This window comes from Vidua macroura, chromosome 1, assembly GCF_024509145.1.
Source record: "Vidua macroura isolate BioBank_ID:100142 chromosome 1, ASM2450914v1, whole genome shotgun sequence".
Lineage (NCBI taxonomy): Eukaryota > Metazoa > Chordata > Aves > Passeriformes > Viduidae > Vidua > Vidua macroura.
Window position 1 is genome coordinate 15,876,504 of NC_071571.1, and position 16,653 is coordinate 15,893,156.

The 16,653-nt window shown below is 41.8% G+C and overlaps 2 long non-coding RNA genes across 3 annotated transcripts; one reads left to right on the forward strand and one right to left on the reverse strand.

The window, feature by feature from the left end:
* Positions 1-1,847: 1,847 nt before the first annotated feature.
* Positions 1,848-3,743, reverse strand: LOC128814737 (uncharacterized). Of its 2 annotated transcripts, XR_008439468.1 has the most exons (3): positions 3,480-3,743; positions 3,110-3,375; positions 1,848-2,686 (listed from the first exon to the last, which is right to left on the reverse strand). It is a non-coding gene; the product is annotated as an uncharacterized LOC128814737 (long non-coding RNA). The 2 variants fall into 2 exon arrangements; XR_008439467.1 differs by having other exon boundaries at positions 3,110-3,743.
* Positions 3,744-3,874: 131 nt separating this feature from the next.
* Positions 3,875-11,615, forward strand: LOC128814742 (uncharacterized). Its single transcript, XR_008439469.1, has 3 exons — positions 3,875-4,464; positions 5,242-5,313; positions 8,228-11,615. It is a non-coding gene; the product is annotated as an uncharacterized LOC128814742 (long non-coding RNA).
* Positions 11,616-16,653: the final 5,038 nt, after the last annotated feature.

A 16,653-nucleotide genomic window follows, 5' to 3' on the forward strand; every position in this document is an offset into this window, starting at 1 on the left:
CGCTTCTTTGTGTTCACATCATTGCTTGCCCAAATGACTCCACATTTTCTGCATTCTCATAATCCAATTGTATGGGAAATAAAGTGAAGTAACAACTCTTTAAAGGGATTTTTGCTGCCACAGGAGCAGCTGATGCTTGGATGAGCTCTCAGTCATTCAGAGTCCAAGCAGTACAAGAGAAAATAGATATATTAAATCTTTGCAGTCAAATATAAAATCACAGCACCACAGCAACTCAGCTTCCTATGTGCTGCCTGCCCTTTTGAATTTCGCAGGGTAACCTTTGGGGCCCCACTATGCTTCAAAAAAGTTAGATTAAAATCTAGTTCCAAACTTGTCTTTGCACAGACCCAAACTGCACACCAAGCATTGGAGAAATTCAGATCCACATTTTCATCTGTATTCTGTATTTCATGGCCCAATTCCAGCCATAGTTTAAAACAAAGATGCTTAGCTGTTGTCAGCTGAAGTACTGTACCGGGCTCCCCTTCCCATCAGATATGCTGTTTTAAAGCAAATGCTCATTTACATCATCTCAGAATTACACTCTGGAATTTTTAAATTCCAGTTAAACATTTTGATGCAAAAACATATCTTCTAAATTATCCCTTACACTGAACATGAACTGCAAGCAACAGAAGTGCTTAGAAGGGACAGTGAAAAGAACAGATTGTCAGGAAAGCCTCTAGAGTTGTCCATTCTGAAGAAATGTCACCAAGGTGTTAGCTATTTGTAAGCTACACTTCTTGTCTGATAATCAGAAAGAGATATCTGTCATAAATGTTATAACTCCTTCACAGTTTCCCCTCTCAGCTTCTTCTGTGAACAGCTGTCAATATGTGTAGGAAACTTTTAAAACCCCAACAGATAGGTTTGATAGCTGATTTAAACAAAGTGATCTTTTAAATTGAGCTTTTTCAGGTAAATCCCCCTTTGGAGTTAATTGGAAGGGAGTTATTTTTCATCACTGCAAGATGTTGTTCTGCCACACAAAATATGTCCATTTTCAGTAAATACGGAGATGTCTGCAACAAATTAACTTCGGAGTTTTGGAAACACAGATGGTATTTGTTGCACTTTCCCAAAGGGCTACATTTGCTCCAGAGAAAGAAGAGCTTTTAGCTATTCTGTTATTTTTAGGAGTTTGTTCATCCCCATAATTTCCACTTCACTAAGAAGAGATAAAATCTGATTTGCCGTTTATCTGCTCCCAAGCAGGCAGATTAAACAATTCATTTTGTCACTCGCGCTGTGTTTCTGCCACCTCAGGCATTTAATTCTAAAACTCGGTATGTCTGTAAGGTGAGCCATGGAGATTCTGTGCTCGACAGGGAGGTCTCAGCGTTCGATACATGCCGGGAAGGCAGAAATCCCCCGGCGCTCTCTCTCTGTGCGCTTTGGCCCACCCGGGCAGGTCGCCCGGACCGCCAGGAGGGGGCGGTCCTGGATTTGGGAAAACAAGCGTGAAACATTTCATAGAAGCCTTTGCTGGAGCCCACGTTTATGACTGTCTACATTTTTGGAATTTTCACCCCCATCATGCTGTAAGGAATTTAATTTAGGACACTCCCGGGAGAGCAGAGTTCCTGAGACTCTTAGACAGAACGGGCAATGGAAGGGCAGAGCGTGCAGCAGAGTCTGCGTCCGTCCCACCTAAACACGGGCATCCAAGGGAGAGGGCTAACTTGGAAGCCAGTTTGTCTTTGCTTCCCTCTAGAGTCGATGGATAGACCTGGCTCCTCCGAATAGCGATTCAGCACGTACAGCTGTCAAAAGCGTCTCTCAGTTCACCATCCCCTGCTCCCAGGGGAAAAATAATCAAATTTTGCAAGCAATGAAACACAACATGTTTTTTGTAAATCCTTTATTGTGATGCTTAAGTCATTCAAAGTGAACACTGTGAAGTAAATTACTACTTTTTCACTTAAAACACACAGAAGATGGCTTAAAGATGTAACTTGCCAGTGACAAGTTCTGTTAAGAAGTAAGAAAAATATTCTTGTGGCAGAACTGTCATTGATTGACTGGTAAAACATGCAAATGAATCCAGGGAGGAATTCAGACACCTCTCAAGTGACAAATTCTTACTGCAAGTAGATCAAATTCTTCTCTCCTGAATGACACATTTGACTGAACAGTGTTTGTAATAAGCAAATGGTGAGTTTGAGATAAATATGAGGACAGAGCAGCAAACTGCTCCTGCTTGGCAGAGCAGCAGGACTTCCCTCTGCACCCTGCAGATTCCTTTGCCATCTGGAATTCCTCTTTCTTTGCTTGCTGTGTCTGGGACCAGGGAACACACATGTTAATGTTAATCTTTTACAACTCAGTTCCTGCATATGGCTTTAGGATCACTCTTGTCCACAATCCTAAAGGTGTACAGCAGCTCAGTGAAATTGGTTTCTACTGCACAGAAACTTGTAAATTCTTGATGGATGCCTACCTGCATGTGAAGGCACCTAAAATCCTTTCACAATCTGGTCCTTGCTTTGGCCACTAGCTGTTTCATTCCTCCAGCTGACTGATGACAGTGAAAAAGCAGGATTCAAATCAGGTTTAAATCTGCAGACAGCCTGATAGCAGTATCTTGTTTTGCTCAACTGATGGTCTTTTTCTGCAGGTCCAGGATTTCTTTTCATTTGAGATTTTTCCACCTGTTATATCTTGTCTTCTTTTGTTATTTTTCCTACTGAACAAATAAAGAGAACAGCTCTGCTAACTTAGAGTCATCTTTAGTGACATCCTCAAGGATGGCATCCATCAAATCCTTAAGCCAGAGATACAATGCAGTAATCTGTGTGGATTGGAAAGAGAACAAGCTATCCCCAGAGCTGCTCCCAAAACCATCACCATCTTCCTCTTCCTCCTCTGGGAAGTTACACAGCAGTGGCTGTGAGAATGGCTGCAAGAACACAACCTGCAGGTTCCAGTCAGCAAGAACAGGGGCAGATCATCAAAAGGTAAACACAGCATTGAGCCAGTTCAGAAATACTGTATTAGTGGAGCCTACACTACAGATTTGGCTACAAGCACCTTTGGGGGATCACACCAGAGAACAGGAACTCGTGGGCAAAGGGCCACTGCACAGAAACAGTCATTCTGGACTTACAAGCATATCCCAACTTGCACAGAATATTCCAGACTTGCTGCATCTGTCCTCTGGCTACCAAGATGGTGAGTTCATGGTTCCACATGGTTTCTCTCAAGGCCTCTTGAGGGTTTGCACAGCAGCCTTCTTGTAGGTTCAGAGTTTCTTCCTACAGGCAGCACAGCTCCAGGGGGAAGGGGGGTTTCCAAGACATTCTTGTCCTTATGCCTTGATCCCTTAGTGCCGTGTCTTCTTTGCAATCACTGATGTTCACACAATACTTAGCGCTGCTGTCCTTTGTGGAGATATAAATTGCAAACCATTGTTCACTTGCCAGAAAGTTCTTCCTTCATATTGCATGTGACCCACAGTAGCACATACAGACACAAACCTTCTTCCCAAGGCAACTGGCAAGCAGTACTACATCCTCATCCTATTGTCACTGACCCGTCCAGTTGTATCTTACACTCATGAAACACCTTTAGAGATGTTTGCAGTTAAGCAGAAACATCTCTGCTGTATCTCTCCTACAAAACTGGATGGCTCTTCTGATGTATTGATGAGCAGCGTGTGGTGTATCAGGTAACAGAGTGAACTGCTCAGCAGAAAGGGGCTGCACGCTTCCGCCCCAGGCAGCTCCCACACCTCCCAGCTGTAGCACATGGATTCCCTGCCACAGGAGCAAAGGCATCCCATGTCCCAAGGCCTCATTTCTTGTGGTGTCAGATCTCATTGTGTCCTACTGCAGAATAAACTGAAGCGCTGCTTGTTTAGACATGACCCTTGAGGTGGGTGCTTTCCTGTCTGATACTCACTTTGTGGTTAAGGTAAGTGTGTGATTGCCACCCAAAGCAAGAAAGCAGCACTTGGGCAAAATGACAATGGTAACTCAAAGAGGAAGTGGTCAGTATTTGCTCATAACATCTGCAGAGCTTGTTTTCTCTTTGTTGCCTATATCAGAAAAATCTATTACAATAGTTAGGAGAGGGAAGTATTTCTTTCTGTTTCTAAGCATGTGAATCACATTCCCTACTGGCAAAAGCTGCCCAGCACATTGAGTTCAGTGATATATAGAGCCTGCAACTGTACACTGCACCAGGAGCAAAATGTGTGGCAGTACAGGAGCCTGGGAAAGGGCTTAGCAGGACAAACCTGGGCTAGCTAAGTCTCAGCTAGATCCTGCTTTGGGTAAGCTTTTGTTTTCTTTTTAAAAAAGCTAAATTGCACCAGTATTTCATTTCCTTTTTTACAAATGAGAAGTTTGGTGTTTTGAGGATGTGGCCAACTTCTGATAAATAATGTTTTGATGATGAGTGTGACCATTTGGGAACTGATGGAGATGGATAGAGAGAGGGGGATGTGTCTTCCAGTGGCAGGTATGGTGTCATGCCCTACTCCTTTCCAGGGAAGCAGGGGAATATGGGTCTGAACAGAACAAAAACTGGCTTCAGTGACATGTCAGGACTGCCCACATTTCCTGGCTGGTTATGAAAGTTCTTGTAGCTCGTGTGTAGCCACATTGGAATAGCATTTGATGGAGCTTCTGCCTGTTCATGTCAAATGAACTCAAGATAAATGTCAGCTCATGACAAGGATGAGTCTTTAATTTACTTTTTAACTTTGAAGCTAGTGGAAAAGACCTTTAAGGGATATTGGCAATTATCAAATTTCTGTTAAAGTATTTTACTTCTAAAGCAGCATCTCTAAAGAAGCACTAATTTAAAGGAAGAGAGGTTTTTGGTTTTTTTTTCTTTTCTCTTTTCCTGGTCACTTCTGAGCATTTATAGTATTCTTTCAACTTCCTCAACTTCCACTGTTTCCTCCTTAACTTAATTTTTACTTTTATGTTCCTGTGGTACGAGTCTGTGACAGTAAGTATAGAACATAGCTAGGGGAATCTAAGTTCACAGGGAATGCCAAATCAATTTCATATTTCACACTGAAGTCCTCCTTTAGCACTTCCTTGCCAATGTTTTACAGCTATAAACCTGCCAGTCTCCACACCACAGTAATCTTATCATATACCCTTAGGAATACTTTTGCCTAGTGACCATAAAACCTTCCTTGTATATACATTGCCACAGATCTAGAAAGGATAAGAAACTTCCCAAATTTTCATTTGAAAAATTCCTTTTTTCTGTTTGTCTGCAAAGATCAAGTACACAAAAGCCTCCAGCATTTAGAGGACCCAGGGAAGTTTTGGATGCCAGAAATCTTATACCAAGGTGAAGCTACTACCTTTGCAATTACTTTCTATTCCCATAAGGTACCTTCAGCTTTGTCCTTTCATAGGAAAAAAGCCTCTCTTGGTCCTTCTTCCTAGAGATTGTTCCAGAGAGAATGAATGTCTACACCCCTCTCTGACAAGTCTTCAAATCTGGTGGTTGGAAATGTGGAAAGGGCAGCTACCAGCACAATTATCATCAGAGGGTCACAGCAGAGCAGCTTCCAGCCCTGAGCATTGGCATGCAGTAGAGGACAACAGGGAGAAGTTGTTACAGTTGAGGCCAGAAGTACCCAGTCTTATTTGCAGTGGTAGAAAGGACTCCCTGGCTCACTACTTGGGTGGCAGGACAGCCTTAGTGGGAGAGGTCCAAGAAAAAGCTGTACATGCTTGAAACAAACCCTGGGAGAAATTGTAATGCCTCAGCCCAACAGACCAATCACAAAAAGGTTGTTTATGTGCCCAAGTTTACAGGCACCTGAGCATCATTTGTATCCAAACTTCTACTACCACCCTTGTCCGGAGATGCAGCCACCTTGCCAAACTGAGCAGCTCCATGCTTTCTTCCCACCTAAGATAGCAGCAACTGTGGCAACTTTCATTTCAACCCACAAAGGTTTGTGTAACAGCCTAGATCCTGGGGCTCTGGCTCTGGAAATAAGCCACCCCTTTAACTTTCTTCTCAACTGAAAAAAACTACGTCAACAGTACCAATGACTGTAAGTCAGTAGTCTAAGGCTACAAAATTAGGTGGGAAGGGAACAAAGTTAATCTCTTTCTGAAACTACATCAGTGCAAGTCCAAGAGTGATGTAGCTAGGAGGAAAGGAAATGTAATGGAGCCATTCTGTAGTTCATAAATTAGGAATTTAGCTAAGTGTAATCTCAAAGCAGAAGAGGTGTGGTCGTCACTGAGGTGGCAGTGTAATCTCAAGGCAAAAGAGGTAGTCTTATGGAACTAGTCCCATAAGAATATATAAAGTCTTCAGTGACCAGAGTTCACCAGCTCCTGGCCTGACTTCATTTTTCACTGACTGCAACCCCCTCCTGTTGCTTGTGCACTCTGCTCACAGCCTACTGTAACCATTTCAAGAACAGGTAATGAAATTTTTCAGATTATTAAAAAAAAAGGCTGAGACCAGATGTAAAATGAGCAAATATATTTTCTAGGTCACATCAATCTTCATTTGCAATTCTCAAATCTTAAAAATAAAATGCCTGAGAGCTTATCTCCAAAAAACTGTAATTAAGGAGGAAAAATCTAAATGGCTTGTTATGGGGAAAATACTTAAAACCTCCTTTATGGAGCACTGTTGTATTTCTGGAATTTATATGGTGTATTTCTTGCAAAAAAAGACTTACTTTCTCAGTGAGAAATCCTCTCCCAACCTGTACCTCTGTGGCAGCAACATTCTTGAGCTGCTCCATTTGTTCTCATTCATGTGCTATTGATGAGTATGGAAAAGAGAAAAGGAGGCATGACAGACTTTCATCTTTTTTAGTCCCTGCCTCACAACATAAAACTATGAACCCTGTCAGACCTTATTCTTCCTGAGAGCCTCAGGGTAATTCTGAAAGACTTTACAGTCCGCTTTTTTAACTTCTGCAATCATTTATGCTTTATTTTCTTTTAAAAACAGCGAGTGGGAAATGAGTTGTCCTGTTCTGATTTCATCCTGCCTGCTGTTTTTGAGGGAGGAGGACCCCTTCAGAGGGAGAGGGGTGCAAAGTGTGAGCTCTGAAACTGACACTGCCTCTAATGGAGTGGAAGGACTGAGATCCAGGGAACCCTTGGAACATGCAGAATGCTCTCTGTGAGGGTATTTAATGCAACATTGAGTGCTCATAGTGCTCAGAACAGCAGGTCTGCTTTTCAAACACAGGCTTCTGAAGTACAAGGTTTACAGGCAATGCAGTAGTAACACTGCCTGCCTGTTACTTGCTCTGAAATTCTCAATTGCAGTTAGTATGTGTCTTGAAAAATTCATTCTAGCTGAGACTGGGGTGTCTCATAAGGGACGTGTTGCTCCAGTGCTGTGAGTCAGAGGCTCTCTTGTTCTTTATTTGTGGCAGTGGGAGCACAGACAATGAAAGCTGTATCTATGACAGTTCCCTTATTGAAGTGCCAGGCTTATTGTGCTGCCTGTAAAGTCATAGGAAAGAACCTCCCCAAGTTTCTTTTTCTTTCCCCCCCTTTTTTTTTTTAAATACAGACAATGTTAAATGTTTGAAACAAGGCATTCCTGCTTCTCATAGCTGCCAGGTCCTGAGCACAATATTCAATGTTTTTCTTTTACTTGCTATAAAATGCTTAAACAAAGCCTTCCCTGCTCTGGTATAGCTGTTTCATTATTTATGAATCTAAAAATATGAATTACTGCACTTCAGCCTTGGCAGATAAGTGAAATTGGAATGAACTTTCAGCTCTTTGGTTTCAGAAGGTGAGTAAAACTCTGGTGGAGTTTGCACACATGGTTGGAATAGTTCCCCTCATTTACCCTGGCACAGCTCCACCAACTGCTGCTGCACTGCCCCGATTCACACTTTCAGCAGCAGGGAGTTAGAAACTCAGGGGTCTAAGACAGCTGTAACTTTTTCAAATTACTTGTCCAGCTTACCTTTTAAAACAGAAAATTTAAAATCATACATGAAGAGAATGGTTATTTTTCTCCTTGGCTATTAGGGGAGACTTGACTAGAGAGAGAGAGGAAGGAGCTGTAAGTGGCATGCTGAAGATGACCCTGGAAGAAGAAATCAAATAACTGTACAAATATCCTTTGCCTCTTGAACCAAGTCACACACAGGATTCCTCATCTCTTTTACATAATGGCCCCGGAATAAGGAGCTCCTTTTAACCCGGTTTCCCTAGGCAATGTAGCATGATGTTCACACCATCTACCTATTATGTCTCCCCAGCCTTCTTCCTGTCCCCTGCCACTTGTCCACATCCTGGCATGTGACAGAGAAAGTCCAAAAGTGAAAACTGGCAGCTGCGTCCGGGAGAGATGAACGCCAGGCCTCCCAAGCTGGGCAAAGGGAACAGCACCCATTGGAGGGGGGACTCCATCGAGTGGAGCTGCACCAGGATGCCTTCAGTCTGCCAGAGGGGATGCTCAGGCACCTGGAGACATAGCAGGAAGTAGCAATGGCACTGGGGTGCAGGAAGGAACTGGGAGGGTAAGGGGATGTGGAAGAGAAATCCATAGGAAACCAGTTTCTGTGAGCTTTACTGCACACAGCAGTGGAACCTGACACCAGATAGGTGCTAAACTAAAGAAAATCCCTTAAATAGGCAGATGTGCACTTTCCAAAGTATCTGCTGGTAAAAAAAAATGAAGCCAGTTAAGTTAAGCTTCCATGTTAGCATCCAGCAGTACAGCTCACCCTGATTTACCAAACTGTTTAACTACAGTCAGCAATGTAAAGCTGGCATTTTATAATTTAGGATGGTTGATTCAAGTGTTGTTTGACATACTGTCTGCTTTTAAAAACCAGGGAACACGAAAGTGTCTGCTCGCTTTTGGAAAAGGAAATAAATATTAACTTATCTGCACAATGTGTGAGCAGATCTAGCCCTGTTGCAGGAAACTCATTAATCTCACATGGAAAATAAATAAACTGGGAGAGAAAAGGATGGGTGGGATTTCAACTTCCTCTATTTCCGTAAATCGTTATTTTATATGAACAAGAGCATGCCAAAGGTTTTAAAGTACTGCAAAGAACAAATAACTTCATTGAATCTTTTAAAGATGGAATATTTTCATTATATAACTTCATTGAATCTTTTAAAAGATCCCAGTAGTGGGATAATTTAGGGTGGCATTGGGAAAACTCACCTGTTAAATACTGCCTAATAGTTCCTGCTATTAGACCACATTTTCCATTGTTGATGCTATTGTCAGTCTTCAGCCACCAGGCTCACATTTTCCATGGCAGGTGTCTGCCTAAGGCTGGATACGTATGATGCATGTGTGCTTGTACCAAGAATTGTCTCAGACTGTATATAAAAATTTCAGCCAAAATGCTTTTGCTCTTCAACAAGTTTCCTTCACATTAAGAAGAATGGCAACCTCATCTTTAGACAGTCCCAAAGGCCCCTTACTTTGGAGGAAAGGCATTAAATTTTGCAGGAGTGCTTTAGCCACCCTGAAAATCCAACTCAGCCTGGATTAATTATGAGCCTTAGCAAGATCAGTTTGGTCTTGATAGAGTTTCATAGCTTGATGTTTCAAAGGTCCTGCATTCAGTGATTCTGTACTACACTGGGCCTGACTGAGGTGGACTTCCTCAGCAAGTTTCCCATTTACTACTTTGGACCCTGTTGCTGCTTTGGGGAAACCCAGAAGAAATAATCACCCAAGGAAGGAACAGGCTGGAGAGGGAGAGGTGTCTGGACAGAGAGCATGTGGCAAGGGAAGAAGGTTTGGATGAGAAGCCAAAGAGGGTGATATAGCACAGCTGGTGCAAGACAGGAATGTAGCAAAAGAGATACTGGATAGAAGAAAGTGATCAGAGGGTGTGTGGCCACTGTACCCACAGTCACTGACCAACACATGTGCCATAGGGTAAGATAGAGGTCGTTTTCTTTGCTGACAGGATCAGCTGACAGAATCTCACAGGAGCACTGACAGAGCATTTAGAATAACACAGTTTTGAGAGTCACAGAAAGCATGGCTCAAGCTCAGTTTCACTCATGGAAGAGTTGGACTTGCAAGGTATAGCCATATTAAAAAAAATAAATTGGGAAATGGGTGACTGGCCCTTTTCTTCCATAAAAATATGACTCTGAACCTGAAAACAGCCACTTGGTCAGTGGTGCTCTTGCTCTTTCATCTCAGGTGGGACATACTGTTCCTCAATGCCTTGGAAATTCAAATACTCACTGAGATGCCTTTAATATAGCTTTAAATGTTGGCCTTTCCCAAAGACAGACATCTGTGACCAGAGTAACCAGTGCTTCCACGATCATCCATGTATTCATCATACATCTCCAGCATTCTAGATCTGCTCTTACATCATTTGCAAAATTAGAAAGAGGAAAAACACAGTGTGCACTGAGTGACCACCAGTTCTCTTTCTGAGCCCAGTGGTTTATTCTCTGATCACTAAAGCAGTTTAAAACTGAGTCATTTGTATGGCATTCACTGCCAAGAGGCACCTGTTCCTTCAGATTAAACCACATTCTTCAGTAATCTGTGATTGTTAATAGTAGTAATTTCTAACTTCAAAATATTGCTATAAATATCTTCTTTCAGGTTTTATGACAGCCAGACCGTTATGTGCTAAGGATCCCAAAAGCCATTCATCACGATCCAGAGCTATATTTCTATAAAGATGTAAAGCTTAGAAAAGCAGGTTTAGAATATCTATGAGAAATGGAGAACTTTTAATTTAAGCTAAGAACTAGTGAGAATGCCAATTTACGGTCATGGGATGGGTGTGCCACTGATTCTGACAAATGTCTTCCTGATATGAATACAGGCTGGAAAAGCAAATGGAAGCCAAGTGTGAAAGAGATGCAGCCAGCCTTAGGGGAGTGCAGGAACATCTGCAATCAAATTAAAATAGCATATGACCACAGGAGAGTTTTTTTACAGTATGTATTTGGCAGAGCAGGCAGGGGGTAGTTGAAATGCTGGTTTGGAAGGCAAATACACAAAATTCAAATCTGAATTCATAAACTTTTGTTGTGTTAGTTGGGAGGCAGGAATTAAATTTCAGGGATGCAGCTTGGGGGACATTGGGACAGCACAAGGTGGAAAGGAAAGGAGGGCACAAGTCATAAGTAATGGCTAATCCCTGTTTCACACTGGACAAAGAAATAGCAATGGTACAACACTCTATACACCAAGTGTCTGTACTATGATTCCCCCATTTTCTATCCATAAAGAATTTTGATGGGTTTATCGTAGTTTGATGGATTTATAGTGGTTTGGTGCTGACAGACATTGCTCTCTCCCCTGAACAGATTCCCTGACAACTAATAAGCGCTGAGCTCTTGTAGTTTTTCAGTGTGGAGTCACCATTTTTGATTTCTTTCTTCTCTCGGCTGCCTGTTTTCACAAAATTAAACTCACCTCTGAGTAAATTCAAATATGTTTGAGACCTGAGTTAATTCTAATTCAAACTTGTAACTTCTAATTCAAACAAATCAAATAATTATTGGGGAGACATGGACATCTAAGCCTTGACTCTTTAGAAACTAAGCAGAAAGGAAAAAACAAAACAAGCAGAGAAAAAAAAAAAAGGGAAGAAACTAAAGAAACTAAACATTAAAAGATCTCTTAATATTTTGTATGTACTGAGAATCTGAATTGGGTTAACCCAAGTACATCAAAGGCTAGAAGTCATTAGGATACCTTCAGATGTCTCTGCAAAATCCTCCTCCGCACAGCTATTTCAAAAGCTTCAGCACAGTGGAGGTTCTGCAGCTGTGAGTGCAGTCCTTACACACAGTCCTGTGCCCCGCATTTGTTTCCTGCATGCTGATGGGAGTGGAACTGCAAGAAGTAGTTTTGAAGTCTGAAGTACTGCAAACAGTGAATCATGGCTTCAATGGATCATCTGTCTGAAAGCCCTGTCTCAGCAATTTGTAGCTGTTTCTGACACCAGTGGATCATTACGAGCTTCTGCTGCAATGAAAGCTACCTCCCCAAAATACCACACCAGTCAGCCTAAAATTGCATGCTTGGATTTTGCAAAAAGGAGCCTTCTCCTTCATGCTTGGATATACAGCATGAGCATGTATTATTCTCTGGATGTACTCTAAACTAGGTGATATGGTTTCATTTATCAACTATTTTGGGGCAGGGAAATATTTAAAACATTACTTACATAGCCGGTTGTATAGGACTTACACTGGAATTAAGTTTTCTGCCTTTAATTTAGATATTAAGAAATTAACTGTAATGAACTATACTTGTTTTTGATCTCTATCTCGAGGATCTCTGTGAACAATACATGATAGATGCACTGTGCTGAGACCCACAACAGAGGAACTGGAACTTTTACTCAGGGGTGCATAACCCTTTGATTCAGGCATAAATGTTTTCTTATTTATTAAAAGTTGGCCAGGGGAAATCAAGAATTCTGGAGAAGAAATTATGCATGTTTCTGATCATCTTGATATATGCCTGAGGAACAAACTACTATTCCCCAAATAAAAATGAGTAATTAAGAGTTATGCTTTGTGACTCCAAAATTTGAGAAAAAAAAATCATATGGTGTCTAATTAATGTCTATGTAAGCACTTTCATGTCTTTTCTCAGGAGGAAGATATTTATTGCCACATACAAAAACAAGAAAAGGACCTAAGGGAACACAAACAAAACCCCACCACCCAGCACCTTAACTGCAGCATCTGCAAGCCAGCAGTCACGGAATACTTGATGAAGTGCTTAAGGCTAGGAAGGCTGATAATGAGATTTCTTTTAAGTTCACAGTGCTGCACATTAAAGAGACATTGCCAACCTGATTCTGGAAGGAAATAATATTACATATCACAAACAGGCTGGGTTGTTTTTTTTTAATAAAAGAGTCCTTTTCATTACCCTTTGCTGGTGTCTAGAAAGACAAACAGGTTTAGTAAGCAGCATACTTGGTCCACAAGTTTTCCCTCAATATTTTTGCATTTTATTTGTATATTTAGTATCACTGCAGTTCTGATGCTGTCTGGAGAGTGCTCCAGAGAGAAGATTGGTTCTGAGTTCCCCCTCAATCAGGGGGCAAAAAACTGGAACTCCCCAAGGTAGTACCTTACATAGAATATACTAAAGGCCACCTGCAGACCGTGACACAGACTGCACACAAAGTGCTGACACATGTACAGCATAAACAACCTGGAACCAGATAGTCCCACCTCTCTCTCTGGTCTGTTCAGTGGTAGAAACTACCACATTATTTGCTGCAAGATTATTATTATTATGGTATTTCCAGAACTACACATGAATCATCAAGTTGAAGAAAAGTCAATCACTTACTTTGTCTACTTTCCAGATATTTTTTATAAAATCAAATAATATTTTCTGATGCAGAAGCCTTTTATAGAGGGACTATAATGTTTCTTATAAAACAGCATATGTGTAGCCCTATGCTTATCCTAACATAATTGCTTCCAGGAGTTTGTCTGCAAAAATGTCCTTGAACCCTTTCTGTTGGCCTTTCTCATTCTAAATGGCAGTGAAATGGTAATGCCAGCATGCTCCATCTGCCTGCATGGACTAGTCCAAATTAACTTCCAGGTTTTTCTTATTTCCTATAATTTTTTCTCAGCACCCGCTGTGAGGAGAAAGACTGTGAGCTGCCAATCAGGTAGAACACATAAATGGATCTGTATTCAGAAAAAAAAATATATTCCAACAGTATTACTATTACACAATCAACCACTCAAACTTGACAAAGCTAATTTTGTAATACTAACTTTTAGCATAGTTTTCACTTACAACACTGCATATTTGTTTTTTGGGCCTGGTGTGGGTATGACACAATTTCTAAACCAAAAGTATCTGTTGTCTGCCAGACCCTTGTTCCCATTGTTGCAGAAGATGGAAAATGAATGGTGAATGATGCTACAGGCGACTGCATGAAGAAATAGGATTGCTTTACAATGATGGTAGAAGAACTCTGTCACTGAGGGAATCGAGTCTGCTTCTGCAAGAAGGTTTCAGCAGATGAGTTCTTATTGTGCTACTCCTTAGTTTCATATCCTTTGTTTTGGGTGCTGACTTCGTATAGGTTATGAAGTCAGTCATTTGATTTGTAGACATGCTGAAGATAACTATAGCTGAGGATGCAGAAACTGCTTTGAACATAAAAAGTGATATATAGCATTACGTATTACCAGGAGAAAGAAAAGGAAAAAGATCATAAAAATCACAAACTGAAATTAGGGGATATTTTTAACCTACTTTAGTATGAAGGTTTTACAATGTAATGCTGTAAGTGCTACAGAAACTGGAAAAGAAGTGTTATCCATGTCTGTTCATCTCCACACCCATCTGATGCTGCAGGGCTGGATGCCCACTATATGGTAAAAAGCTACTGAAGACAAAGGTGCTACTTCAACAGCACTGCTCAGTGCTCTCCTGAGCTGCAGCCACCAATGCCTGGAGCCAGCTCTCCTGGAAGGACAGGTGCCATCCACGGCATGCCCTGGTAAGGTCTCATGAGGGACACTTTGTCAGATTTCCAGCTGGAACAAAACACCAACACCATCCCAATCACTACGTTTAAAAGTATTGTCAAGAGACTGAAAGAAATGTAGCTGACTTCAGCTCACAGTAACCACTGGTACCATCTTACCAGGGTTAGATCAGTCCATGGATGAAGCCTTCAGTCATCCTTTCTCAAAGAGTATCAATGGCAACTGAGGTGTTACTCTGTGGCAAACATTTTCAGTGGGCTGTGTGCAATAAAAACACCCCTGGACCTCCGGAGAGTAATTCCTATAGTGGTCTGTGCTAACACCAGCCTTATTAAACATATTTGGTCATCACCTACCTAAATGCTACATAGACTCTTAAATGCTGATGGAACCTGGTTGATCTTAAGTGACAGTAGATTGGCTCCACCTAAACAATGTTGCTGCAGAGAGAAATGAAGACTGGCACGATGCATGGGCCTGTGTGCCATCTGTGTGGCATTATAACCTTCTGCACACAGAAACCTGGAGACAGCTGGAGTTTTCATTAAACGCATCCTTGAGTAAGAGGATCAACCTACCTTGAACACTCACAGTTATGCCCATACACCTTGGTCAGAGGAGGAAGATCAGGAGCTATTTCCAAAATAAGTGCAAGGATCTACTCAAGAAAGCTGTGCTAAGTACAAAAATCATTATCTGCTATTCATTTGATGAATACTAGAATACATTTCATCTACAGCAGATTTCACCATATTTATCTTGCTATAATTAATATGATTGATAGTTTAAAATCATTAAAAGCCATATTGTTACTTGAGATAGCCAGAACCTCTGCTCCTGTTGTCTGGAGTCAGAATGCAGCCAACAGCCTGACCACCAAGTGGTGGCAAGTGGAGAGCAAGTAAAAATGGCATTAGAAAATCTAGAGGGTCCACCCTGGAAAAGATGCACAGACAGCATGCGACATTCTTGACTTGCCCTGCCTGCAGTGTCGCTTCCAGGAATGCCCACAGTCAGCAAACCTACCCACCATGGGTTCCCACATCCCTGCTAGAGCCAGTTGAGTGGGCATGGCGTGGTGCCCGCTGGCAGTGGCCAGTTCAGCATGCAAGTAGTGCAAGGGTGGGTCCTGTGTCCAAACAAGGCAGCTGCTCATGTCCTGGGCTTCTTCTTGTCTTCTCAGAGTGTACACTTACAGGTCTTTGACAAATAGATGATCATTTGGCTACTTTTTGTATTGTTGCAATTGTTGTCTTTGTTTCATTCTCCAACACTCATTAAAAACAAGCCCTTGTATGCAAACTCCAAGCCAAGCCTTTATTCCACATCTCCTTGGCCAGTTTTTCTGAATTCCCCCCTGACTTTTTGTCCTGGCTCTCTCTCATCTGGGGCTGCTCACTATGTCCACTTGCCAGTGCCACCCACATCCACTAGTTTCTAGCCCCAGGGTCTTTTATGGATCTTCAGTCTCTGCCAATTGTCATTTCCTCTAATGGCTTCACAACAGTATCCCTGTCCTGCCAATCCTGAGTTTTTGCCCTCTCTGCAAGTCCCAGTTTTCACCCCACATGCTCCTACTTCCAGTTCAGCCTGCTGGTTTTCCACAGGAAGGCCTCAGAGCTCTCTCTTGCACTGCTTGCATCTGAATCAGGCAGTTTCTTCCTTCACATTGCCTAGATGCCAACAGAGAGGTCACTGAAAGTGCAGCAAAGTGTCCCTGCTCTCCATTAGTTGCTTGGGTCCTGTTCAGCATGTGGCAGCTGGAAACAACCATTATTGGGAAATTCTGTCTCCATCATATAATCCTGGGCTGCACCATGTGTAGTGGCTTTGTACTGAGAGTGCATGCCCAGGCCAGGAGTTGAGAGGGGCTGGAGAGCCTTATTTGAACTGTGGGAATGATGCACAAACAGGACTGTAACTGTAAAAGTCAAAAGCTTGCTCTGGGACAACCTTAACCCTTAAGCAGTAGCAAGTCTCTCCATAAACTGGGATTTGAAATATCCTAAAATTTGGGCAAATGAGAGTAAATTTTCTTTGGGCCATGAAAAAGCATCTGACAAAGGCCTCCTTTGCTCAATTTCAAAACAAACTTTCTCCATAAAACATTTATTTTTTTCGATTGGAAACCAATATACCCTTCCTAAATTTAATTTCAGAAATTACTAAACCCTTTGATTGATATTTTCCCCAGGCAAGA